The sequence below is a fragment of the Crocodylus porosus genome, unplaced genomic scaffold, assembly GCF_001723895.1.
Source record: "Crocodylus porosus isolate Cpor-Errol unplaced genomic scaffold, CroPor_comp1, whole genome shotgun sequence".
In the NCBI taxonomy this organism is placed as follows: Eukaryota; Metazoa; Chordata; order Crocodylia; family Crocodylidae; genus Crocodylus; species Crocodylus porosus.
The window spans coordinates 71,818,837-71,829,114 of record NW_017728906.1 but is presented as its reverse complement, the minus strand read 5'-3'; the positions used below and the strand labels follow the sequence as shown (position 1 = coordinate 71,829,114).

Below are 10,278 nucleotides of genomic sequence, written 5' to 3'. Positions count from 1 at the left end.
TAGACAGAAATGATTCTCTAACTTAATAGGGACAGAGCATGGGTAATCTGTGTTTGTGCATCAAAAGGGACTATCTGTGTGCTCTTGCCCAATGTTAAGCTGAGGTAGCTTAGCTCTACTGCCTTTGTTCAGCTGTCACATATAACCATATAAGCAGTGTCCATGGGTAGTTATCATAAAGCAACTTACATATGGTAAAGCCCCACACACCAACCCATGTAAATTGTTCATGTATCTATACTCACATTTAATAGGAAGCTGAGTGGGGAAAGAAGCCAACAGAAAAAAAAACAGCAGATATAGAAAAGGATACCACAATGTATGCTTGAAAATAAAGTTGTACAACTGGTGGCACATGGCCTGCATGGGGCACCCAAGGGGTTAACATGTGAGCCCTGGGCTCCCACTTGACTACCGTTGCCCCTTACTCTAGCAGAAAAAGTCTTGGAGTTCCCTCTTCCTCTTCTGGCTTCTGCTGCCTAACTCAGCCCCAGGGCGTATGGAGGGGCAGTGCATTGTAGCACAGCTTGTAGTATCAGGTAGACTGGCAGCACACCCAGAAGCCAACCAGCAGATGCCACTCACTTCAAAAGGTGCCATTAGCAGGCACCACAGGCTTCCCAGACTGCATGTCACAGGGAAGCCCACAGGGATTGCAGGTAACACAGGGACTATGCAAGGTGCGGCAGGTTGGGGAAATGACTGACTACCATTTATGCACTTAGTGCATTCAGGTCGGGGAGTGCCCACCAGCCTGTGTGCAGTGCAGAGGGGTAGTGGGGCACCGTCTTGCATACAGGCATGGTGTGCAACCTGGGGAGCCCACAGCCTCTGCTAATGTGGAGCCTGTGAAGCCCACAGCCTCTGCTAATGTGGGCCTCCTGCAGTGCATGGCCTCAGCTGGCTGGCCTCTGGGTGTGCAGCCCCCAGCTGCTTAGAAGGTGGCCAGCCCTGCTGTAAAGACAATGGAACAAGATGGTAGTTTGCAGCTGAAAGAAGGACTGCTGCCTTTTTATTGCTTTATGATGAATCTCTTTTGTATTTATGAGAACAGAGGAAATATTGTACACACATTCAACCATATAATAATGAACATCTATCATTTTCAGCAGGAAGAAGTTATCTTTGGGCACCCTAAACTTGTTTCTGTAGTCCAGTCTCAATGGATCCAAATAGGAGGTATCTTTGATATTAGCACCTGATTTTTATCTTGTTTCTTCATTATCTTGGTGGGTCACCATCAATTAATTTGAAGGTGATTTCCTGGAAACTGGTCAAGCTGTGCTGTACTTTGAGGTACATAATAAGTTTCCCACATTAGAAGTAAAGGTCATAATTTCTGTTGCCATAGGGCATCTATACCCAAACAGTGAGGCTGCTCGGATGTGCTATAATTATAGCGTTTTGGAGCAGGCTTGATTAACTGAGTCTGCTGGAGTATAGTAATTACCATGCTCCAGCAGACTCCAGCATCTCATGTATTAGCGTCCCCATGCTTAAAAATGGCAGGAAACAGCTTTAGTTAAAGTGATCCTGCCACTATTTTTAAGTGAAGGGATGCTGATACACAAGATGCTCTGGGCTCTTTAATTAGAGTGGTTCTGAGAACTACTCTAATTAAAGCACACCCCATCCCCAGTCCTGGAGCACGTGTATAAAAGCCCCTAGTTTTCAGGAAACTTTTACCAGATTCAAAGGATGTTGACTACTTATAAAAGTACATATTTAAATCAATCCTTATTCAACAAATGTTTAAGTACAAGCTGGTTCTGTTGAAAGCAATGGGCTTTAGACACATGCTTGGGTGCTAAAGTTGAGTTTGTGCTAAAGTGCTTTGAGTAGGAAAGGCCTGCAAAATCCAATTCCAGATCCTCAGATGGTGAAAATACATGTGAACTCAATGGAACCATTTACATCTGTTAAAGATCTGTCCCTACATTAAGAAACTTCACTGTAGATAGTGTTCATTTAATGCATTCGAACATCATTCCAGACATTTCCACTGTCCATCAATTTACCACAGACTAGGCTTGCTCAATAAGAGTAGCTTATGTAGGAATGCTGCAAGGATACGACTGGAAGGACTACTAAGATTAATCTCTACTACTATGGAAGGAAAAAAATAACTTTGTGATATTCTTCAGCACATAGCTAATCATTATTTAATTCCTTTTGCATTCTTAAAATTAATTATGCTGAGCTTATTGTGTTATTCATCTGGATAAATAAAAGATTTCTAACTTTTTTTTCAAAAGTACAACACAGCAAATTACATTTTGTTTTATAGCTTGTAGGTTTAATTTAAGATGTATGAATAATTGCAGATGAAGACACTTCATGCTAAAACACTATTAATATCTTCTAGCAAAATATAGGAACACTACTTTTGTGGTTTAATAAGTGGTACTATACTGCAATGGAGGTCCTATGAGAGTACATGTGGTACCTACATTATTTCCAAAGACAGATGAAGTACATTGTTTTTTGTTGGTGTATAAATTAACAAAAATGGTAAAACTCCAAGAATAATCTAGTTCCCTAACTTGCAATTAATGGTTTCCAAGGATTTATGAGCAGGAAAAATAGAAAATCAGTGCGGCTTTTTTCCTCAGATCTGCTGTGTGGGAGGAGGTTTGTGGATAGGGACTCTCCAGAGTATGTGGAATTTCTGTGGGGGAGTTTGTTTTGATTTTCCTTTCTTTTTGGCAATACTGTAGAATTTTAATGCCAAATATCACCGAGAGTCTTTCAAAAATATTTATTAGGTTTTTTTCAAATGAACTACCTCTTGCTGGACCGCTTTTTTAATAGAAACACCACAAAATCCCACAAGCTGCACCACAGGAGTTCAATACTTTTCAGCTGAGTGCATTGCAAATGCCACTTTTACTCTGACTTTTAATCTGCTCTGTTCTAGATACCACACAGCTTCTTCTGACAAGCTATGCTTTATTCTGTCCAAGAAATTGAGGAATCACCTTCTCAGTCTTCTACATGGCAAACATAAAGAAATCACTACCTCTGTCTGATTTCTAAAATGCCATATGCAACATCTGAATCTTCAGCACAATATATAATAAAGCATTATATACACACACATATATATACACGTGTATACACACACGCATATATATGCACACACATATGCATACACACACACACAGATATATTAATGTATATTCATAATGTTTAACAGATATTATTTTGAAGATTCAAATGATGGTTATGGTGCTCTTAGAAGTCAGAGAGAGGTAGTGATTTCTTCCTGTTTGCCATATAGAAGACTGAGAAGGTGATTCCTCAATTTCTTGGAGAGAGTAATATGTATAAGGTAAAGTATGTATAAAGACATGAAATACACACTGAAGATTAACTATAGATTCCTGATATAATGATTAGCTTAACATTTAGTAATGCTGGTAAAAAAGGGCAAAAATTCAGTCCAAAAGCCAATGCTCAATTGAGATGATTAGGAAAGATCCGTTGAAAAGCTCCTCACATCAGTAAAGTACGTTGTACTGCACATCATAAATGTCACCAGGATTAGGTGCTAAAATAGCAGAACACTTAACAGAGGTAATGTTTTTATGATAAGGAAGATAACACTTCTACACTATAACAAAATAATAGAAGATAAGTGGCCAGATCTTTAACCTGGCATTGACCTGAGTTCCAGCTATGTGGATACAGTTAAGCACCCAGAAACACGGGACCTTTGGTAAATTCACAGTGCAAATAATGGGAGCTACTGTATATGTTTTACTTACTACAAGTATCTGCATGTACAATCTCCTTCAGCAGAAGGGAGTAAGACAACTAGCCCTGTTGTTATTCAATTCTCCCCTCCTCCCCCTATCCCAAAAAGAAATGCTGGAATATAATTTCTTCTAAATAATCCTGATGTACATAGTATTTCTGATATTTTTTCTCATGTTTTTTACAAAGTTCTCTATATCTTACTAAAAAAAAATCCCTTAAACAGTCAAGATTTAGGTTACTAGTTGACTAATGGCTTGGATTACCCAGTGCTGTCTGTATTATATTCATTTGGGCATTGAGGCCCCTCTGTGAGCATAGCTTTTTAGGTGTGAACATTCACAATATTTCCTTGTATGTTTGCACAGTTGGTTCTACATAATTCAAGAGGCAACAAACCAAGAAAACATGACAGAAAGCTTTAGGCAATTTATATGATATATGCTCTAATTTCAGAGGCAAGGTTCTGATACAGTTTTCCACATTTGGTTGTATCTGACTTTACAGACAGCCTCATTGTCTTCACCTGGGCTACCTACTGAAGAAAATTACATGAATAGAAGCATAGGAATTTGTCCCAGAATTATTTCATAAATATAAATCAATCCTTGAAGTCTGGTTTTCTACCATATCTTCCATCTGTCAGAGAAGGGAAAAATGACAAGCTGGCTTCAGAAAGGCCCCTGCTACATGTTACATATATTACACAATAAAGTGGTTAATCATGCAAGAAGTTAAGACTGGCCCCATGTGCAAAATAGTTACCATCATAAAAATTATCAACATAAAAATGACTATCCAGCTATAAAAAGAGCCAACCAACTATAAAGGTAGTGCTTGAAAATGTGTAACAATTTTATAGCTCCCTGGTTTCTCTCCAGCTTTAATACCCAGTATGAACTAACATAAGATAGACCACTTCCATGGTTTTATCAGTTAACCAGATGTAAATGGTCGAGGTACTGATAGCATTTCAAGGAGTTACATTTGAAATTTGATTTTAAAATATTCCATTTTTCTGTGGCACCTTAATATTGTCTGTTGAAAATATCCTTCAGTATGAAAACCCCAAGAACAAAAAAAACAGTGCTTTTCAACATCTTCATCAATGATTTGGATGTGCAAGTGAAGAGCTTGCTGGCTAAGTTCACGGCCAACACCAAGTTATGGGAGAGCGTAGTCACACTTGAAGATAGGCTGCAGATAAAGGCAGACCTAGACACACTGGCAAGTTGGGTGGATTGGAACCAGATGACGTTCAACATTGAACAGTGTAAAGTGCTCCCTCTGGGGTGAAAAATTCCCAATGTGCTTACAGGCTTGATGCCACCAAATTGACTAGTACCAGGACTGAAAGGGACCTAGGGGTAATAATAGACCATAGTATGAACATGAGCACTCAGTGTGATGCTATAGCCAGCAAGGCAAACAATATTCTGGCATGCATCAATGGATGCATCTCAAGCAAAACCAAGGAAGTGATTCTTCCACTCTACTCAGCATTGGTGAGACCACAGCTGGAGTACTGCATCCAGTTCTGGGCACCGCACTTCAACAAGGATGTGGAAAAGCTTGAGAGAGTCCAGAGAAGAGCCACCCATATGATCAGAGACTTGCAAGACAAGTCATACGAGGAAAGGCTGAGGGACTTGGGTCTCTTCAGCCTAAAAAAGAGAAGGCTGAGAGGGGACTTGGTAGCACTATATCAAGGGAATACATCAAGGGCTCAGTGAACAACTGTTCACCAGGGCACCCTTGGGGAAAACCAGGAGTAATGGCCACAAACTCCTAGAAGACCGTTTCAGGCATAACACTAGGAAAAACTTTCTTACAGTCAGGGTGTTCGGACTGTGAATTAAACTCCCTCCAGAAGTGGTGCAATCACCTGCCCTGGAAATCTTCAAGAGGAGACTGGATGGTCACTTTACTGGGGTTATCTGACCCCAGTTGTCTTTCCTGCCTAGTGGAGGGGGGCTGGACCCGATAATCTTGCAAGGTCCCTTCCAGCCCCTTACAATCTGTGAATCTATGAATCTATGAAACGAAAAACAAGACAATGCAATATTTTGTCCCTCTCTGTCTTCTACAATTGATCTGTTAATCCTTCCATATAAATCTGAGCCAGCCCCTCTCAACTTGCTTCATTGTCTTTAGCATCTTATGTGGTTTCTCTCAATGGTTTCCCATCTTGCAGTTGTTCCTCACAATAACAGTGACTTTCTCTGTATTCTCTGGCTGGTAACATCAGTGTTAAAGTTCAAGTAGTAAACCAGCAAGGCTTTAGGCATCTACTTTAGCATCTACACAGCTTGCCCCAAAGTTCACAGTATAGAGCAAGTGTCAGCAACCTACAGCTTGCAGGCTGGATTCAGCCTGCAGAGTCCTTGGATGCAGCCTGTGGATATGGGTTTATGTGGTGCTTGACAATGGAGATGTTCTCTTCATTCTCCATGGAGAGAAGTGGTGGCTGTGGGTGTTTTCCCCATGCTGCTGTGGGAGCTGTCCACATGCCATTGGCTACCCGCACATGTGCCTCTGACCTGAGACGGGTCATTCTGGCCTGCAGCTGGAAGGATATGTATCCTAAGATTTTTCCCTTACCTTTTTTACTGATAAATATCCATGTTCAAATTGAAAATTAAGCTTTCTATATATGACAGGAATTTTTAAAAACATTTTCCTTTCTATGGTCTTCTTTGTTATTATTAATCTTGTCTGAAGGCACTCATATGCTATGGTGAGGAATTAAGATGAAGGTAAATTATACAACACATAGATTGGTACATCTATCACTCTATGTTGGCATAGTTTGTAAGAATTTTATTAGAGAACAGATGTCACATTGCCCATTTTCACTCTAATATTTCATGTTCCTATAGTTTTGCTTTTTTTCTGCTTCAAATTACATGTATATAATCTAACAAATTAGGTTTTCATTGCTAAGAAAACCAGACTTCTGTAATCACATATTCAAGATCCAGTTTAATTTTCTGTTTGGCTCTCAGGGAATATTGCGGCTTGGTGTGATGAAAGATAAGTGTGTGTAGGGGGGAAAATCTTAGAAACTGCTTTTGACAGAACAATAATATTTAACCTATGTGCCATAAAAGCAAGTTCTATTTTAATCAAAACTTGCCTATGTTTATATGTTAGATTGAGCTTCTTTTTAGTTGTTCTCTTTTTTCCATGCATTAAGAGAAAATATATATTTTCAATTTCAATGACTTTTATTTTAAGATTAAAGGAATAGTACAGCAATAAAGAATAAAATTGAAGCCTTCCAGAGAAAATATAACAGTCCTCTTCAGCTGAAACTGTTCTTTCAAGCTGAAGGCCTTGCAGCAGACAGGCAGGCAAACTTTTCAAGATTGAAGGTTCACTGAATGAAAAAAGAATCCATTATAATTACATTATTTCATATAGCTTATTAGTGTAATTTTCACTCAAAGCATATGGTTAGATTTCCCAGTTCTGTTCGTCTTTGTCTCTCCTCCTCTCCCTTTCTTTTTCACATGTGCACATATACACACAGGCCATATACAAATGGTCATGTCTGGTGGAGGAAAATTTCCATCACTAGAATTGATTGTGACGCAAGGAGCAACCCAGACATTTTGTTTGCAACCACCCACTCTCCCTTACTCCTTGCACCTTCCCAGACCGGCTTGATCTCAGTCTAAGAAATGCCTGAGTGCTTCAGTTCTCCTGCTCCCAGGTGAAATGGAGCAGCAGAGCAAAGCCTCCTGCCATCTGCTCAAACTGGGGGCTCCAAAAAGAGAAGCAGGCAGGGGTAGCATGCCTCCCTCTACTCAGCTCATGGACACTGTGGGAAGAGTGCACTAAGCCTCACGGCAAAGCCCCCACCTGCCCCACACACCAGGGATACTGTATGAGGAACGAGTGGGGGCTTTTCCATGTTATTCCAGAAGAGTTTCCTTGGCCTAGCCAGGTGACACAAGCAGCGTTTAAAGCTTGTGGGGCTGGGAACCAGGGTGGGGAAATCCTCCTCAAGCCTGCTTCCATGCAATGCCAGCTTCACATTGCCACTCCTGCCACCATATTGGACAGCAGGGTGGCAAATTAGGAGTTGGGATTGCTGTCTCTTCTCAGCTCCAAGGCTCCAGGGTCTCCTGGGTGAGAAGCAGGCAGGGGGTGGCATTGCTCCAAACAGGAGGATCAGTGGGGCAAAGTGCCATGTCTGCTTCTCACGTTGGGGACCCTGGTATGCAAGGAGCCGAAGGGTGAGGAGGGGAGGGAATCGGTGGCTGCTCCCCCACTCCCCTCCTGGTCTATGTGAGGGGTTAGAGCAGCTGCTCTTCTCCGACCTGGGGTGACTGTAGTCTCAGGATGGTACAGGAGTCTTTCCCCTAGGCTCCACTTCTTCTGGTCCCTGGGAGCAGTTAAGATGGGTGAGAGTGTACAAACCTTAATTCACGCAGTGGAAATCCTTCCACTACTGACCTCTAACTGATTGGACTTGAGGTATTTTTTCTTCCAGAACCACCATTTTTGATACAGGAGAAACTGTGAATGTTTCTATACTTGTTCTTTGTACCAGGGGAAAGGTGATTTTTCCCAGGTAGAAACTTACAATCTGTGTATGGCCATACATATGCAAACACCCATTGACTAGGCTTAAGCAACTAAAAATTACCACCCAGGGCTTCTCCATATCTTTTTCATATTTGCCTGTAATGGTTCACTTCTTGGGTGAATGCTGCACATGTGTAGGGGACACAACCCCAGACTGGAAATAATGTCCATGGAGGGCAATAGAGTCTGACAGTTTGCAACAACTGAGGACCTTCCCTTGAAAATCTATAGTGACATGACTGAAGGCCTCAGCTTTAAGTTGGCCAGTGCCTTCTTAAAAATCATGATCAAAATAATAAATCATTCTGTGACTTTTCTAACTGTCAGTCTTCTGAAATGCATAGCTGAAGCCCTTGTATGTTATTTAGCTTGGATGTCGGTTATATAGCTATGACAACAATACAGTTATATATATGTATTTAATGTTAATCACTGAGCACATCTTTTCTTTGGCTAGCATAGACAAGAGGGATATGCCTCCTACAGTAAGTAGAAGGAATCTCCATAGCAAGAATCCTTCTCTGCTTAGAGAATCAATGAATGACAATACTGTGGAGACCCTTGAGACTTTATCCTTCAAGCAATATTTTTTGATGATAAACACACTCTTAAAACAGAGTAAAAAAGACAAGTGGGGATGGAAGAATAGCATTAACCTAGATAGCAATCTCTGTACTGTTTAAAATTTAATTTCCTTGTGATTCCTAAAAACCTCACTCCACTGAATACAATTTCAATTTAATGAGACTTAATAACAAATGGTTGTCACTTAATGAAGTAGTTGTTGCAATGCCACAATAAAGAGCAAAGCCCCACAACTAATCCTAGGCTTAGCAGTGTTAGATTATCCAGAAAAAGGGGGTAACCCTTTGTGTAGCTTAAACATTACAAGTAGACCAATGTCTGAAATGTAATCAAATAATGTATTGTGTTTACATTTGAAGGCTTCTTATTTATTGAACAGAGGAATCCCAGAAATGTGTATGGAGACTGGGCCAGGCCAAGGGATTGTGGAGGAGAAAAATATTTTAAAAATGGAATTTTTTTAATGTTTGATTTGAAAAAGTTAGTAAATATTTGGCTTTTGGTGTTGCTAATATTATTATTATTGAAAATTACATACAAGATTAAGTTAGCCAATTAAAATATTGTAGGGCAAATCTGGAAATTTAATTTATTCTTTAACACATTGCAAAGATATTTTGCCTAATTTAAGTACAGATTTCAGAATTTGTCAGGGTGCCAATGACAAAAAATCCACATGGATTAAGGAAGATGAAATCCCTTTAAAAAATAAAAAGCTGCACACTAGATTCATAAAAAGAATATAAACTATATCAACTAAGATTAAATTAATTTTTAAAAATCACATTGATAAGAACAGCCAGACATTTTTTTAAAAGATCCTGATTTTTCTGCTATACACTTACCCTCTTAATTTTGCTCCAGTATTGATACTAATGCTAGAGTTGTTTTATTAACAAACATTTAAATCATGACGTAGAAACATTAAATGAAAGACGATTGCATCATCTGTTCACAAAAATCACTCATCTGAAATACATCTCTTTGCCCAGATGACACACAATTCATAGCAAAACATCAGACTCACACATTTTATTTGTTTTGTAGAATGTAGTTTACAAGGAAGATGGTGCATTGGTTAAATTGTTCATTTAATGGAAACCCCCCCCCCCAACAATTCTTTCTCTGAATCAGGTTGGGGCTCTTGAAACAAAGGTTTGTAACTAAAAGAAAATAAAGATGCTTTGGCCTTCTAGTAGATAAGCAAAGAGAAAAAGGGTCAGAGTCTATTCCATCTGTTAGGTACGTAAGTTGACCTAGGTACTCAAATGTGATCCTGTTCCACCCTTGTCAGTTCCCTGAAAAAGTGTGTATACAAATGAACGGGTCCCCCTTCTCTCCACC

General features: G+C 39.8%; 1 long non-coding RNA gene across 1 annotated transcript in view; it reads right to left on the bottom strand.

Moving 5' to 3' along the window:
• Positions 1 to 1,272: 1,272 nt before the first annotated feature.
• Positions 1,273 to 10,278, bottom strand: part of LOC109305976 — a 15,132-nt gene continuing 6,126 nt past the window's right edge. The window contains exon 3 of the long non-coding RNA XR_002099795.1: positions 1,273 to 1,284. This is a non-coding gene — a long non-coding RNA (uncharacterized LOC109305976). The remainder of the gene's footprint in view (positions 1,285 to 10,278) is intronic.